Consider the following 18237-nt stretch of genomic DNA (forward strand, 5'->3'; position numbering starts at 1 on the left):
AATTACTTTGGCGCACTGTATTTTTTAAATGTTCAATGCATGATATATAATACTACAGCATTCCCAAACCACTTTATAATCTTTTTAAAAAGTGCTTATTTAAATACACAAATATGATCAATGAATACAGAATTACATAATCACCAAGAGAAGTTGCTAGAGTTTTCATAATGGTCTCTTGGTTTTCCCTCTGCTGATATTGGCGCCAAAGAAATTAGGTTATAACTATTGTTTCTCTGTGGCTGAAGAGACATTTCCAAGTACAGAATGAATGGAGTTCATTCAGAGGCCTTGCAAATGGGCTGTGGCCCCTTTTTATGCATGATGGGCCCCAGCAAGGATATTTAGAACAAAACCAACTTTCACTTTTTAATGCATTGACAAGGTCCTCACATTTTAAAGGAGCTCCACACAGTGGATTTACTCAGGTTTATCTCTTCTGTCATCACAATTTCTATAGAAGAATATTAAGGATGCCAGGGAAGGGGGCTGAGTTTTCTGTTTTAATAACAGGGCAAATTATATGTTGTTTAAAGCCTAAATTATAGAGGATGTAGGAATTTCCAATTGATTAAGTTTGAAACAAATAATAATAACATTTGAGAAAGAAAAGAGCTTGATGGAGAGAACAAGTCCCTGTGGAAGGAAAAAAGGTGAAAAAGTCATGCATCTTTCAATAAACTTATTTATTTATTTATTTATTTATTTTTGTGGTTACTATTGTTCCTGAATATATCAGGGCTGCATGTATTTTTTTTTGAACTGATTTTTTTTTTTTTTAAGACAAGATGAGACTCTACAGTTGGGAGAATAAAAGGTTATAACCCACTTCCTCCACGCCCTCTTGATACTCACCATCCACCCTTTGTGTGGTCTTTGGCTTATGCAGTATCCTGTCTCATTATGACTAGACATAAAGAGTCAAATAACTGTCATCAACAATATAGTATCAAATTGAAGGTCTCATTTTTTTAAATGTATCTATTTTGTCAATTTACTTTTTTTTTTCCTGTTTAAACCACAGAATAACCTCCTGCCAAGTTCACAGCTGGCAAAGGAACAGAGAAGTAAATTTTAATCTAATGCTATAGTTTTAGAACAACACAGTCAAAAGATTTTAATAGGAGGGGAAAGTAATTTCACATTATTTTACCTGAGATGGGATCATGACCTGAGTTGAAGGCAGTGAGTTCAATATTTAAAGGTTCACTAGGACTTTTTCCTATCTTAGCAAGGGAACTAATTTATTCCTAGGTTGGCCCAAGGGCGGATCTCTGCTTCGTAAAGTAATTTGTGGGTTGGCCTACAAAGGGCACACAGAAAACCAATGAAAAGAGAGTAACGAGGTAGAAAGAATACCGGTTCTTGGCATCTGCTTGCACTTCATTGCCTGCATTTCTGCCAACACAGATTTGGGCGAGATGGAGTGCAGCTTCCAGTGGCTGGCTGAGGAACCTGTCTGCTACCCACTTCATTCAGCAGCAGGGGACCTGTCATGTTCCTTCACACTGTGTCCTTTTGACGGACTTGATAGAAACTCTTCTTAATGGAGATACTAAAGATTAAAGACCAATTCTGAGACTGAATCATTCTAAGAGAGAAAAAATTATCCAAGTCAAGTGACACTATCTCTAACATAAGTTCTGCTAAAGACAAGACAGCTCCTCTGCAAAAGAAAACAGACACACTGTTCAAGGGTTAAAAGCAGCAGAGAGATAATTGCTAATTAATCCTTTCATGTTTTCATGAACCAAATATTTAACTTACCAACTATCCTAAGTCGTATTTTTATTAGAGAAATATTGTATAATGGCTGTGCATGTACTCTAAGCATTTTATTATATAACAATATTATGTAATTGCAGTGGAAATAATGATACAATCTATCTCACCAAGTTGTGGAGAGGATAAAATGAGATAAAAGTATATAGTGCTCATAATGGTACGCCTGGGTGGCTCAGCGGTTGAGCATCTGCCTTCAGCTCAGGGCGTGATCCAGAGTCCCAGGATCGAGTTCCACACTGGGCTCCCTGCATGAAGCCTGCTTCTCCCTCTGCCTGTGTCTTTGCCTCTCTCTGTGTGTCTTTCATGAATAAATAAATAAAATATTTTTAAAAAATAAAGGGCTCATACACCATATTCATGGTGCCTTATAATTGCTCAATAAATGGTTATTATTATTACTGCTGTTATGGAAACTGTTCATGTAAAGCTTTGTTTCATAGTCCAGCTAGAAACATCTATTAATGAAGACACTAGGGGCTAAATAGTAACTCTGAGCTTGAGTAGGATCTGGAAAAAAAGAGAAATTTTTGATCCAGAGGTATTTATAAGGTTTCAAAGCACCCCTAAGACTCAGGTTTTCTGTAATTTCCATAATTCCTTAAGTTTTTGAAGAGATATGCACTTTCAAGAAGTTAGGCTTTCACATTAAATTAAAGAATCTGAATCCTGGCTTCACAATTTAGTCTCTCTACATTTTCGTTTTCTCCCATGCAAAATGGAACTAATAATTCTCCCTACCCTCAGGGCCGTGGTAAGGATTACTGAAGACTGGAAGACCAGACCGTATGTGTAAATGCTTCAGGCAGTGCAGGGAATTTAGCAAGTGTTAAACAGATCTTAAATCACTACCATCCTCATTACCACCATTATGTCTCATTGCCTGAGATTATCTTTGATTTTCTATTCTCTTTGGTGTATAAGGAAGTTCTGATTTCAATTATTCTGTAACTGAGCATTCCAAAATATGAGGTCATTACTAACCTTCCTGTCTATAAACTGGGGGGATATCTGAGAACACAGTGGCTGCAAGGAAAATAATCACACATTAGTAGGCTAAAGAAAAGGAGGAGAACCCAGCAGGATACGAAGCTGCCTCACTCATCCCTCAGGAACCCCAAGGTCAGGCTTGTCCTCTTTGCTTTTCTCTGTCAGTGCCCTTGGTTTCCTTTGCTTCCTCAGCAAGGGTCCAGTCTCAAGTAGAATGACTTGTAAGCACATCTGTCGAGGGGGTGGGGAGCTGTCTCTAAATTCACATTCTTTTGTTTGTTTTTCTTAAAGATTTTATTTATTTATTTGACAGAGGGAGAGAGAAAGCACAAGCAGGGGGAATGGCAGAAGAAGAGGGAGAAGCAGGCTCCCCAATGAGCAGAGAGCCCGACATGGGGCGATCCCAGGACCTCAAGATTATGGGATCATGACCTGAGTTGAAGGCAGACGCTTAACTTACTGAGCCACCCAAGCACCCTCTAAATTCACATTCTTGAGAGACAATCTTGGTATCTTAGACAGATTCCCATACTAATACTTGATTTTGTTCCACTTGCCTCTCTTGGTTATCTCTCTTCCCACAGCTCTTAATTTCCAATTTCTGATTAAAAAAAAACAAAAGAACCTGTTTCCTAATTATGCTAGTGGACTCTTAAGTCAAGTTGGTTTAAACATATTCTCAAGAATTTGAATCTTGAGTAGAGGTGCCTGGGACAATGGGCTCCTGAGCTCCTGATCTCAAGTCCTCAGAATTGTCCTGGTTTTCTCACCTCTGTGAAGCTTGCTTTGGAGAGGTACCTCCAAATCTCTGAGCGACTCCAGCAGTTCTCCTTTTTAAAGATGGTCTCTGTCTCTTAAGCACTTTTCTGTTTTTTAGAACTAAAAGGCCTTCCAAAATAAAAAATAAAAAAATAAAAATAAAAGGCCTTCCAGCGCTGAGTTTTCTCTGGGGAATTTAATCAGCTATGATCAGTTAGGGACTTAGACAAGCCAAATTAAGCTAGAGGAGATGGCAGGTATAACAGGCAACTTGATATATCCATCACAGGGAAAAATGGGTTATAACAAAGGAGTACATTTGTATCTATATCTACCATAGCCCTAGCAGGATATAAAATACCTCATTTAACTGAATTCTATTTAAGTCCATAGGCATTCACTGAATAAGAATTCAGGGGATGTTTAAGTGGGCAAAGCTAAGTCTTTGCTTTCAAGTAATGTCCAGTTGAGGAGAAGGATATGTGTACACATATAATTGTAATATAAGGCAAGGTATCCTGACTACTATGCTAGATGAAATAAGCACACAGAGAAAAGAACAATTAATTTAGACTATGGGATTAGCCAAATGGATCAGCCTGCTAAGAGATTCAAATATCATGTTGTAAGCTACAGACATGAAGCAGAGAAGGATTCCTTTTCAGGAGCTATGGCTTTTTCACATCTTAAGCAATATAAGAAAGCAGAGTCCCCTGGCTTATAGGCACTTGGGAGATTTTACTGCTTTCCCACTCTCAACCTCACTGAGGCACGGGTCTAAGTAAAGGTGTATAGTGTCAGAACTTCTTTCTCCCCAGCAAAGTGTTTCTCTCCTCCCAAACCCTAATCCTGGGTTGGAAGGAAGTGTTACAATCCATGGCCCTACTTCTCCACCAAGGCTGTTTTCCATGCTTGAATTACTTCAACAAGGAGAAAATCTGAATTTATGGTCCCCACACTTTTGAAGTGGAGGTAAGTACATCATTTTTCTCAGATCTTAAATCTGATATTTCAGCACAAATTCTAGCCACAATGGAGTCCCTCAACCAAATTGAGTATCCACTGTGTTAAGGATGAGTCCTGGATACCAGTGTAACCTCTGCCTCCTTACCTTCTAGTCTACCCTGGCCCTGCAGGACTGCGGTTCTACCCCATATATAGCCCTTCTTACCTGAGAACTGATTTTCCTAATTCTTAACAGTCATCTCTCTGGCTGATGATTCTGAAGCCTGGGTCATGTATTCTAAGTCCTAGTCCAATAAGCAATTCTTTTGGAACACAAACTGATATTTTCCATACTTTAGAGCAGGGGATGAAAAACTATTTTCTATCAAGGGCCAGACAGTAAATATCCTAGGCTTAGAGGGTCTCTCTCTGTCCCAAGTATTCAGTCTGCCATTTTAACACTAAAGCAGCCACAGATAATACTTGAACAAATGGGTAGAGCTATGTTCTAATAAAATTTTTACAGAAGGAAGCAGTGATTTGGCCTCTGGGTGTATGTAATTGGCAGACCCCCTTCTCTTGAGCATTACCTATGCATTCAGGATTCCTTAATACCGTGATCCATCTATTGGAGAGATAGCTCAACTCAATCTTTCTCAATCCCCCCCCTTTTTTGCAAAAGTTTAGGATAACTCTCCACATAGTGACAACACACAAGATGTCCATACACCTTACGTCAGTTCCTGGGCCACTCCAGAGCCATAATTAATATTTGTATGTGCCCCATCCTTCCCCCTAGAGTTAAAGTGAAAAAAAGAGAAACCAGAAATGGAATGGTATATCTATATATACATATAGCAGTTAAAAATAACAACTGAAAATAACTCAAAAAGCCTTTAAAAAAAAGTAACTGATCCTTAATTATGGAATAATAGGAAGGGAGAAAAGTTATGAGACAATAATCTGTTATATCCTGCATGGAGCAGATACCTTGGTCAAAAGTAAAGAAAAGTGGTGTTGCCTGGGTGGCTTAGTTGGTTAAGTGTCTGCCTTTGGCTCAGGTCATGATCCTGGGGTCCTGGGATGGAGCCCCACATTAAGCCCCACATCGAGCCCTGCATTGGGCTCCCTGCTCAGCAAGGAGCCTGCTTTTCCCTTTCCTTCTGTCTGCTGCTCCCCCTGCTTGTGCTTGCATTCACTTGCTCTCTCTCTTTCTCTCTCTATCAAATAAATAAATAAAATCTTTAAAAAGAAAAAAGGGAAAAAAGTAAGAAAATTGGTTGGGGGTATCCCTGGGTGCCTCAGCGGTGTAGTGCCTGCCTTCGGCCCAGGGCGTCATCCTGGAGACCGGAGATCGAGTCCCACGTTGGGGTCCTTGGATGGAGCCTGCTTCTCCCTCTGCCTGTGTCTCTGCCTCTCTCTCTTTGTGTCTCATGAATAAATAAATAAAATCTTTTTTTAAAAAAAGAAAGAAAATTGGTTGGGTTACTCCCTAGAAAGTGACAAGAAAACTGAGGCTCATAAAAATTAAATGAGAATTCCACATAGATATGTCATGGAATTACTCATTATGCTCACCTTGAAGCAAGGGAAGGCGATGGATTGCAATATCCTAGACTGGAAATCTGAATATACTTTCTGAGTAGGGTTGTTAAATAGAGTGATTTGTAAAAATATAGTGGGCTTAATAGGATTTTGTAAGTGATTTAAAAATATATAAAATAATAGTAACAATTGCCATTTAGTTAACTGTCAATTAAATGCCAAGGTGGTAGAGATTTTTCTGATTTAGCCATCCAACATCCATTCTCCTTTCTCCCAATAATACTTCCTATTCTTTCCTCTGGGAGATCATGCTTCTTGTGCTTTTGGTCCTTATGCTTTGAATGCTGCTGAAATTGTCCCTGATTCAAGAAGTGGGTATGTGAACTAGATCTGAATGATCAGAACATTGAATTTCCCTGGTCTTAAAAATGTTTCAGAGATGGAAACATGTGAATGTTATTTAATCAAAATGAGGCCAAGACTTTTTTTAGGTGTTTCTGAGAAGAGTTGCTTTTCTTTTTTTTTTCTGTTAGAGTGGAAACCTACAAGATGTAAATATGGAGTTGGTAGGAATCAGCATTAAGAACTTCTTCCATGATAAAGCAAATATCAAGAAAGGTAAGCAAGAGAAATGCAAGAAGATCACGTCCTGAGGATACAGTTGAACAGTAATATTTTAGTAATAAAACAAAATAAAAATAAAATAATTTCTAAAATTCTAACCAGTTTTCTTTTTTCCTCTCTCTATTCCTCCCTTTATCCTACCTTCCCTCTCTCCTCCCTCCTTTCCTCCCTTTTACTTTATGCCTGCAACTGAGAGTGCTAATACAATCTATTTTATGTTAGCCAGTACATATACATTTTTTTAATCCACAAAACAATCTTTTGGATGGAAATAATTATTCTCATTTTCAGATCAGTCAACTGAGTAATTGCATAGTATGCCCATGGTCATGCGCCTAATATGCCTCAAAGTGATGATTCAACCTCAGGTCAGTTTGACTCCAAAGCAGGTGGTCCTCACTGCACTTTGTTCTCAGGGGACAGGGCTCCTAACGGACCAAACCTTGAGGTTTCAACACCTCACACGTGCTTATAATTTAGGGGCCATAACTATGTTAGACGTATAATATGATAACACATTTGCTCTGGACTGTGATGGGAAAATAAATGATTTACTTTTGAAAATGTAGTGAATCCTTGACCAGGTCACAGGTGCATTTTATTTCATTTTATTTTATTTTATTTTATTTTATTTTATTTTAAGATCTTATTTATTTATATGAGAGAGAGAAAGAGGCAGAGAACACGAGTAGGAGGAGTGCAGAGGGAGAAGCAGAATCCCTGGTGAGCAAGAATCCCGATGTGGGGCTTGATCTCAGGATCCTAGGATCATGACCTGAGCTGAAGGTAGATGCGTTAACTGACTGAGCCACCCAGGCACCCCCACAGGTGTCTTTTAGAATGTTCATGAAATGATTGTTACAGACAAGCCATTTATAAAAAGTATTTCTTTAAAGTGAATGGCACTTTGTTCTTGTAGTCTAATGTCAGGTGTATGTCCAAGACAAAACTAAAAAAGTTGAACTCATACAAAACAGAGAGTAGAATGGTGGTTGCCAAGGGCTAGAGGAAATGGAGAGATGTTGGCCCAAGGGTACAGACTTCCAGTTATAAAATGAACGAGTTCTGGGGATCATTTGTACATAATGGTGATTATAGTCTGTGAAACCACATTGTATAGTTTGATTTGCTAATTAAGTAGATCCTAAGCAATTACCTACAAAGGTAACTATGTGAGGTGATAGATGTGTTAATTATCTTGATTACCATAACAATTTCACAATGCATATTACATGAAGTCATCACATTGTATACCTTAAAGAAATCATGTTGTACAAACCCAAATATATACAGTTTTTATTTATCAATGATACTTCAGTAAAGCTGGGACTTATCTCAGTTATTTACTGCTCTGAGATGACAATTTAGACATTTCAGTCTTTGCAATTCAAAAACACTAGGAGACTTTTGATTTGTTTGAAATAGATTCCAGTGACCTATCCTAATATATTATGGTAAAAGGAGTAAAGGGAAATTTCTCTGATATCCAAACTCATTTGAAAAATTTCCCTATTGCCTCAGCCTACTCTTTCTCCTCTAAGTAGATATAAAGACAGAAAGTGTGTACAGAATATAACATTATTTAAATGAAAATCATATCAGTGCTCTGAAGTAATCATACATTAATAGTTCAAGATTATTGACTTCCATGTTGTTACAACTTACATAAGCCATGTGGCTACATTAAAGTTAATAGAAAATTTGAGATCCCTTCTCAAATACATTGTATTTTAAAACAACATATTTTTATAATGAAAACTGTCTTGATATATTTCCTTATTCAGTACTATACAGTAATAATCTTTGATTGTTTCCTGACAAAATAGTATTTAACTTTAATTACAGTTGTGGGCATGTATTACAAGCTGCTCATTTGGAGAGGTAATTTATGTAGCAAATTTGTGTGTGGGTGTGCATGTGTGTGTGTGTGTGTGTGAGAAGGAGAAGGAAAGAGAAAGAGCACAAAAGAGGCAAAAGTGAATCATATTCTATTAAAATAATCTATAAATATTTAAATCTAAAAGTCAGTAGTTCCTTAGTTGAGGAACTTAGGAGAGGATGCGGTACAAATAATAATAGTGCTATTATGAGCATCCTCATTTTACTGATGAGAGACTGAGGAACAGAGAAGTTTGCTCAGTATTGCATGCCAGACTCTTTTTAAGATTTATTTATTCATTTTAGTATAAGAGATAGTGATCAAGGGATGGAGCAAAGGGAGAAGGAGAGAGAGAATCCTTAAGCAGACTCCCCACTGAGTGCAGAGCCCAACATGGGACTCAACACAGGGTTGAATCCCATGACCCTGAGGTCATGACCTGAGCCAAAATCAAGAGTCAGGTACTTAACTGACTGAGCCACCCAGACGCTTCTTGCATCTCAGACTCTTATTTTGTTTGGAAAGAGTGGTTCCCTATGAAGTTTCACACGTTGGGGAAAGTGTTACATTGCCAGCTTTCAGGATGAGTTCACTTCAGGCAGATACTGGGAACATAAGATGCCCTATTAATTTAAGAAGCCCTTTATACCGTATTTTTTGTTCTGGGCATCCCAGTACCATTACTTCATTGCTAAACTTAGTGCCTGGTATGCTCTAAATGTCTAAACATCTCTCAATGTCTGTTGTAGGATGAAAATGAGTATAAAAGTTTTTGTCTTGGACATACACCTGACATTAGGCTACAAGTGAAAAGTGCCATTCACTTTAAAGAAATACTTTTTATAAATGGCTTGTCTATAACAATCATTCATGAATATTCTAAAAGGCACCTGTGGGGGCACCTGGGTGGCTCAAGTCAGTCAAAGCATCTACCTTCAGCTCAGGTCATGATTCTAGGATCCTGAGATCAAGCCCTACATGGGGATTCTTGCTCACCAGGGATTTTGCTTCTCCCTCTGCCCTCCCCGTACTCATGCTCTCTGCCTCTTTCTCTCTCATTCTCTCAGATAAATAAATAAGATCTTAAAATAAAATAAATAAAATAAAATAAATAAAATAAAATAAAATAAAATAAAATAAAATAAAATAAAAGGCACCTGTGAGATCACACAGTATTTGTCTTTCATCAAATACTTAGCATCATGTCCTCCAGGCTTATCCATGTTGTTGCAAATGGCAGACTTTCCTTCTTTTTCTATGGCTGAATAATATTTATATATATATTGTATAGGTAATATATGCATGTTTGTGTGTATATATATATGTTATATATTATATTTTTATTATCCATTTATCTGTTGATGGACACTGAGGTTGTTTCCATAGCTTGGCTATTGTGAATAATGCTGCAGTGAATGTGAGAGTGCAGATATCTCTTTGAGAGACTGATTTCCTTTCCTTTGGATACAAGCCCAGAACTGGAATTGTGGATCAATTGGTTGTTCTATTTTTAATTTTTTGAGGAAGATCCCATTTTCCATAGTGGCTGCACCAATTTACATTCCCATGAACAGTGTACAAAGGCTCCCTTTTCTCCGCATTCTCACCAACACCTATCTCTTGTCCTTTTGATAATAGTTATCCTAACACCTGTGAGGTGCTATCTCATTGTGGTTTTGACTTGTTTTGCCTTGATGAGTAGTGATATTGAGCACCTCTTCATATACCTGTTAGTCATTTGTATGTCTTCTTTGGGAAAATGTCTATTCAGGTCCTTTGCTCATTTTTTTTGCTATATTGAGTTGTATGAGTTCCTTCAATATTTAGGTTATTAACCCCTTATTAGATATGTGGTTTGCAAATTTTCCCCCATTTTCATAGGCGATTGCCTTTTAATTTTTTTATTGTTTCCTTGCTTTACAGAAGATTTTTAGTTTGATGTAGTCCTAACTGTTTATTTTTGCCTTTGTTGTTATGCTTTCTTTGTCATGTCAAAAAAAAAAAAATTGTCCAGACCAATGCCAACAAACTTTTTCCCCTGTGTTTTCTTCTAGTTTTCCCTATGTTTTATGGTTTCAGGTGTTACATGTAAGTTTTTAATCCATATTGAGTTGATTATTGTATAAGGTCCAATTTCATTCTTTTGTTAAAATATATATTTCTCTTAGTGCCCATATAACGCTGAATGAAGCCATGTGGTGTAATGGTTAAAGAACAAGAACACTGATGTCAGACAACTGTGGGTTCAGATTCGGATTCTAGGTGAGGTTCTTAGATTAAATGCATTATTGTATGTAAAATACTTAGCATGGATGCTGACACTTGGTAAGCACATGCATATGTATAATAATGTTAGATTTACAAAATACAAATCTTCATAGAAAAGCTTTCAGTGATAAAGGAAATATCAAAAATTAAAAGCAACTATATATCCTTGAGCTTTCTTTACTAGTAACATATAAAAAAACATAAAAATCAAATTCTTTTTTAAAAAAGATTTTATTTATTTGAGAGAAAGAGAGAGCGAGCACAAGCAGGGTGAGGCAGCGAGAGAAGCAGACTTCCTGCTGAGCAGGGAGCCCTACCTGGGGCTCGCTCTCAGGACCCTGAGATCATGACCTGAGCCAAAGGCAGCCACTTAACTGACTGAGCCACCCAGGCACCCTAAAAATCAAATTCTTAATATAGCTCTATAAACTAAGAGTTAAATCACTTGGGCATATAAAAAAGACTAGATAAACAACAGGGAGATGCTATACTAATAGAGAATAATTCTTTTATTATTATGTAACTATTTTAACTATATTTAACTGTATTGTCCAACATCTTATTAGTTCAAATGCAATGTGAAATACTATACTGTGTGTTGCTCTACACTTTATTTGGTTAGTTATAGAATTTGCAGTTATTTGTTACTTTTTATAGTTTTTTACATACTTGATAGTGAGCTAAACACCTTAGTTTTGCTTCAGTTACACAATTATAAGATCTTTTTCATCACACAATTATTCTTTTAAAATGAATGTGGAAGTACAAATGTGCAGAGTGTAGACAGCTGTCCAAACAAAAGAACTCTATGTATCAGGACAGGTGCTGTAATTTTCCCCCAAATCCTTAACACAAGTGCTGGGTTTATAAAAAAAATTTGGAGGAGAAAGACTTAAACAAAAAAGAAATAAGAGAGAGAGTAGTAAAAGCAACATATTTCAATTTATTCCATGCACAAGAATAAAAAAATAATCCATGAAAACTTTAAAGAAAAGTATAGCGGATTGTCTGCTGCTTTGGAGGTATTTTGATATCACATAATAATCCCAGTTTGGAATACTTATTATAGCTAGCTAACCCAAGGCACTGGGTCAAAGTGTTACTAAGAATCACGTCACACTTAATAAACCTGAAGAATCAACTTAATTTACAAATTACTAGACTATGAGTTATTTCAGGGCAAGATCCAACTTATTCATCATGGTTTTCCCAGTACCTCACACAAACCAGGTAAGGATTAAATGAAGGAGCACAGACAACTGAAGACCTACACCTACTGGAAGAAAAGCCATACTGTGTTCAAATGGCACTCTCCCATAGGCTTAAATCAATAGCCAGGTGATCAAGAGCTGTGGTTCTCAGTCAGGGGAGATATTACCCCCAGGAGATGATTGCCACCATCTAGAGTAATTTTTTGGCTATCACAACTGTGGGGATGATGTTATCTGGAGGCTAGAGGCTAAGGGTGCTGCAAGCATCCTACAGGACACAGGACACCCTCCAGCCCCCCCCCTCCCCCGAACAAAGAATTATCTGGCCCACAATGTCAATAGTGGTAAGGTTAAGAAGCCCTGATGTAAAAGTTAACTGAATATTTACAACAGCATCAGTCATTCAGAGCAGATGCTACTAAACCCTACCTTGTTTAATTAAAATGTCTCATTATAGAATTTGCGACTCATTTTCCAAAAAGGGAAAGCTGCTAAAATGGATAGAAATGTGGAAGTAGAATGAAAAGCCTCTCATTTTCTCTTAGCTAATAGACAATTTTTCATACAGCTTTGTGTTTATCACTACATGTGATCTTTCGGAACTGGGGATGATGGTGAGTGACAGGGGTATGCTTCCACATGAGCTGTTGCTTTTCTCCTAGAAAATATATTGACTTTTATTAGTGAGACATTTAGAGAGGTCACATATGGAAGAAAGGCTAGAGTGGTGCTCCATATTGGCATAAGAATACTGAAATAGAAAAAGTAAAGACAATAATGATAAGATAGTCAAGATCTTTTGGGTGCTTTCAATCTGGCAGGCACCATACTAAGCATTTTACATGTGTTTTTGTTTTACTGGCAAGATCTACTAATTTCAGAAATTGAGAGTTCCAGAGAGAATACTATTTTCTTTTATAAAAAATATTGTTTTATAATTTCCCCTTGACCTGTTCCTTTCCTCCCCTACACTGAGACCTTCTGGAGGATAGGGTCTCTTGCCTTATTCATCATTGTGAACCAAAGGACCTGGCATTTTACCACAAAATAGGGCATTCATTACAAATTTGTTACATAAATAAGAGTACCCCTGCTCAATAAGACATAAATCCAGAGAAACTATCTGAAACACTCCAAAATCTGAGAAGAGAGGTTGTCACAAGCCTAGTCTGTGAGCTCCTCCATAAGTAGGATATCTCATTTATCTTTGCATTCACAGTGAATTCACAGTTACAGGAGAAGAGTCTAGCATATAATAGGCACTTAGAATATTTTGAATTGAATTAATCTGGAGACTATAACCATTTTCAGAAGTTCTTCCAAAACAGGGAAATGTGATCCACTCCTTTACTCGGATCTTGACTCAGCAAATACAGTTACTACTGTTTTTCACATGTACTTGTTTACTGCTCTTGTGTGGTTCCTGCTTTTTACATGTTCAGCTCTGATGATAACAATTAATGGCACTCAGACAAGGTCAAAGGGAGGAAGTATTTCACTTGGACAGTTTCTTTACCCAGCTATATATTTGTCAGTGTGAGGAGCAGAATATTTATATAAGTAAAGGCAAATATTCTTTTCTGAGTCTAACCCAGTGCTCTCCAGCTGCCCAATTAGATTGTTGCCTTATGTGGGGAGCCATCATGTGGTGCTGTGGTGGATACTGTGGGAAAGGGAGGAAGAAAAGAAGTAGAAACAAGTTGAATGTGCTGAGGCAGAAACTATAGGTCTATTTTGAGCATATCCCACCTGATGTTTTATCAACAAAGACAAGAACAACATGTCTTCTGTTTCTTAGGCACTCAAAAAGTTTTCACTAAGCTTCAAAAATCAAGCACATGGGGGATCCCTGGGTGGCTTAGCTGTTGAGCATCTGCCTTCGGCCCAGGGCGTGATCCTGGAGTCCCGGGATTGAGTCCCATGTCGGGCTCCCTGCATGGAGCCTGCTTCTCCCTCTGCCTGTGTCTCTGCCTCTCTCTCTGTGTGTCTCTCAGTCTCTCATGAATAAATAAATAAAATCTTTAAAAAAAATCAAGTACATTGGCATAATAACTATAAAGTATTTGTTTGCTGTTCTTTTGTTTTAGAAAAGATGTTTTTTCATTCTCTTCATGAACTAATGTTTATGAAATGCTCTCATATACATGCTTTCTGTCATCGCCTGCACTGAGAAAATTATATAGAGAAGTTTCTGCCCTCTGAGTTTCTGTATTGCATGGAATAAGAGAGAATAGAAAAGAAGGTCACACTCCTTTCCTTTAAAATGTCATGACCCAAAATAATATATAAATAAATGTTTACTGTAATCAGGCAAAATTGGCAGTAGTATAGATATCGGCAAACTGAATGGAGAATCTATGCCCTCAGACCATGGATGGGTAAGTAAACATAGATATAATGCCTTCCAACTTCCCTCAACACAACTTCTGTATTTTGTTGGTTCTGAGATGAGAAAATGAGATTATCTCTTGGATAATCTCTGATCACTTTCTGTCTCCAACAGCAGATCCCTTTGCAGCCTACTACTGAAGGAATGGAAAGACCTCACAGTGGGCCACCAGAGAGCTACGACACATGCAAAGAACTTGCAACCCTCCTTGTTTCCTTATTTTTCCTGATTCCATTGGCAGAATTTTTTTCCTTGCCCAAAGCAGAGCTGCAAATGAAAGCAGCTGCCCAAAGTGGAGGAAGTTCAAAGACCAGAGAAGAAAGAGAAAGGAGGTGGGGGTCAAATGAGGAAAACAACTGAGGACAGCAAGAAGACTCTTGGCAACTCTGCCTTGTACAAAAGTCTAAAACAGAAAACATACGGGGGACAGATGGACTGGTGGCAGCCGTGGGCAAAGTGATGCACCCATAGGCTTTCAAGTGACAACTAAGTATTGTATTTTACAGATTCAAAAATTTTTAATGCTCCCAGGGCAAGAAATATTTCAAAGTATCTTCCTCTGAGCTTTTGGTGGCCACTTTTCTGGTTCCTGTCATACACTCATTCATGTTTCTGAATCATGCTACAGATGAAAACCTATCTAAAATTTTTGTATGAATTTCTCCTTTTGACTTAGGGGTTATCGAGAAAATAGAAGTATGTTTATTTCCAATCTGACTTCAAAGGGCCCACTTAGAGGAATTAGTGTATATCTGCATTTTTTATATATATTTTATGTATATCTATATTTTTTAACTACAAGTTTTAGTGCTTCATTAGATATTAATATTTAATCTTGAAATTATTATAAAAGGATTATAGTTAAAATGTTCCAATTAGTTGCTTTCTTTTGAAGAACTTAAAAGAAATAAAATAAATACAACTTATGAGACCTTACAGAATATATTTCAAAAACAGATTTAAAGAATATATAAATATCCTACTATATTTTAGGATTTTTAGAAAACTTTTATGCAAATTAATTTTACATAGTTTTGATTCAATGTTAATAATATGAATTCTAGCCTGTTGGAATTCCAAAAGATTGGAAAATTCCGTGGACTGCAGATTCTGGAAGGAAATTTGAATATATTCACAATTTCAAGCATCTACATTTTTAGCACAAACATTTTCTATTGCCTCTTTAAAAAATATATTTACAAAGCAAGGGTAACTGTGAAATAGGACCTGCAAATGCTTGATCTCTGTAGAAATTTCAGGAACGCAACTACAGAACAGTAAACACTTTCTACAGACTGACTGCCAAATCTACAAGTCTCTTCTTTCAGTCAACACTTTCCCACCATCGTGAGAACCATTTCTCATTAACAACCAAATTGTTTTCAGATGCAGTGCTATAAGGGGTTTCCCTAGAAACCATTTGGTAAAAGACTGTGGCTTTCTTCCATAGAATCTCAAGCAGTGAAAAGGCAGATTTTCTGGCATAAATCAAACCCAATTTCTAGGGTTCACTAAACCCTTTCTCCTCAAAATAATGTTTTGTGACTTGATCTTAGCAGTTAATAGTACATGCAGGAGAGGTGGTGTGAACCAGTTCTGAATGAATTTTATTCCATTTCTTTTGTCATTCAATTGAAACCATTTCCAGGGCTTGTTATACCTTGATGAAGGTTTAACTGTACAACGGATGGACAAAATGGTACATTTTATTGTATAGCAAAATCTGTACATTTTTTCCTACTAAGTTGCCCAGGTGAATTAATCTTTTTTATTGAAAGGATAATACCATTTGTTCTGATTTCAGAGTTGTTCTTGCTTGTATATTTACTTTTTAAAAAAGAAGTTGGGCAACACAGAAGTTTTTGTACTAAAAATATAGATACTTCATCTGGCCAATATATACAAATATATATCAATAATGTTTAGGAAGTTATGACTCATAAGAAATACACTGAAAAGAGGCATTTGTATTAATAATTATGTCTCAAGTATGGACTTGGCAGGATATCTTAAATGGAAATCTAAAATTATTACTGGGATGGAATCATGATTTTCCATAACTCCATACCTTTTGCACACATTGTTCTTTTTGCCAGCAATATACATCTGCCTCCCAGAAAAATCTTATTCCTTTCTCAGTCTCTACTCAACTATCTCCTCATTCATTCATTCACTCATTCATTCAATAATTTTTTCACTGAGCACCTACTATATGCTAGATGCTGCGCAGAGAACATGGAGCCGATGGGTGAATCCGAATGGACTGATTCTTCCCTAACTTTAGACAGAGTTACCATCAGCCATTTAACAAGTATCTAAGAACACTCACTAAGAACTAGTTCTAGACACTTGCCACTTGCCATATTGCAATCGTTCATTTGTGAATCTACTTTACCTATTTGGCTATGAGCTTTTTGAGGAAAGAGCTTTTACATATTTTTGTATTCCCAATACCTAGCACAATTTCTGGAACACAGCAGGAAAAAAGTAAATTTTTGTTGAATAAATGACTAGAGTTAACTAAAATATTCTAGCTAATAAAACAAGCTTTCTTCTACTTTAAAACTATCAATAGTATAACATAGGTTTACAAAAGTATCAGTCCTGATTTGCTAAAAACTTCAGCCAAGTATTTTAAAGAAGTGAAAGGTGGAAATCAGAAAAATGTACAAGCTGCTCTAAGAAGTTTGGCAGCTAGAGATGTGGCCATGTTACCTGGCAAGTCTTTCCCAACACTGAATTATAGGATGATCCATCTAAATTCAAAAAATACTTCAAATTAGAATTTTTCTTCTTAATTATATGACACAAGTCTTGTGGCAATTTGGTCTGAAGATATTTGAATTTAAAAATTCAAACCTTTGTTTCCAAAGGCATTTCACTCAGAGTAAATCCTCCAAATCCCTACTTTAACATATAAGACCTTTTAAGATCTGTCACGCTGCCCCCTCCTTTCCAACTTTACCTCAAACCACTCCCCCTTTTCCAAGTGCTCTTACCAGACTAATTTCTTGCTATTCCTTGATATCCAAGTAATTTTGCCTCAGGACCTTGGCACTTGCTTCTCCCTCTGCCTGGACAGCTCTTCCTCACATACCTTGAAAGTTCACTTTCTCCTTCCTATAGGTCTTTGCTCAAATGTCACCTTTTCAGAGAGGTCTTCTTTGACACCAAATCTTAAACAGCAGGCCTGTCCTCTCCACTCTGAAGCACTTCTAATCCCCTTATACCCTACTTTAATTTCTTCATAATATTTGCCACCATGTAACATAATATCTATTACTTTTTTTCTTTTGGTCTGTCTTTCCTAGTAAAATGTAAACTCTGCAAAGCTAGGTATTTTGACTATATTCTTGGTGATTAGAAAGAAGTGTGCCTTACACATAGAAGGCACCCTATAAATATTTATTGGGTGAATGGATTTGATGAAACTATCAAAAACTGTATCTGTAGCATTAACTCTACTGTGTAGAGTACAGTAACTTATACTGTGCTAATAACTAGGGACTACAAATATGGTAACCCCCTGAATTTGTGGATTCAGAATTGACTAATTGGATCTTATATGTAGCCTGAATAGAAAGTATGGGTGTGGCTCTGAGATGAGGTAAACCAATGGAATTTAATTCAGCTGGTGAGGCATGAACAGCAATGCCTATAGACAGCAAGAATCCAATTATTGGAATCCAATAATCTGGTATTGGGTTAGTATGATCTCATGATAATTTATGGAGCACAAAATCTGAAGCCTATAGTAGGAAAGCTAGCCTAGGCTCCAGTAATCTGATAATATTGATGGTAGTGAAATGCTCTCTGACCTGCTGGGAATGAGATTGCTGGTGGAG

General features: G+C 37.0%; 2 long non-coding RNA genes across 9 annotated transcripts in view; one reads left to right on the forward strand and one right to left on the reverse strand.

Annotated features, from left to right (window-relative positions):
- The window catches only part of LOC112640772 (uncharacterized), a 152765-nt gene that overhangs the window by 94245 nt on the left and 40283 nt on the right, over positions 1–18237 (reverse strand). The window lies entirely within an intron of this gene.
- On the forward strand, positions 2766–15273 carry LOC118354989 (uncharacterized). Its single transcript, XR_004816558.2, has 4 exons — positions 2766–2904; positions 6555–6639; positions 10693–10786; positions 14507–15273. It is a non-coding gene; the product is annotated as an uncharacterized LOC118354989 (long non-coding RNA).

This window comes from Canis lupus, chromosome 6 (genome assembly GCF_003254725.2).
Source record: "Canis lupus dingo isolate Sandy chromosome 6, ASM325472v2, whole genome shotgun sequence".
In the NCBI taxonomy this organism is placed as follows: domain Eukaryota; kingdom Metazoa; phylum Chordata; class Mammalia; order Carnivora; family Canidae; genus Canis; species Canis lupus.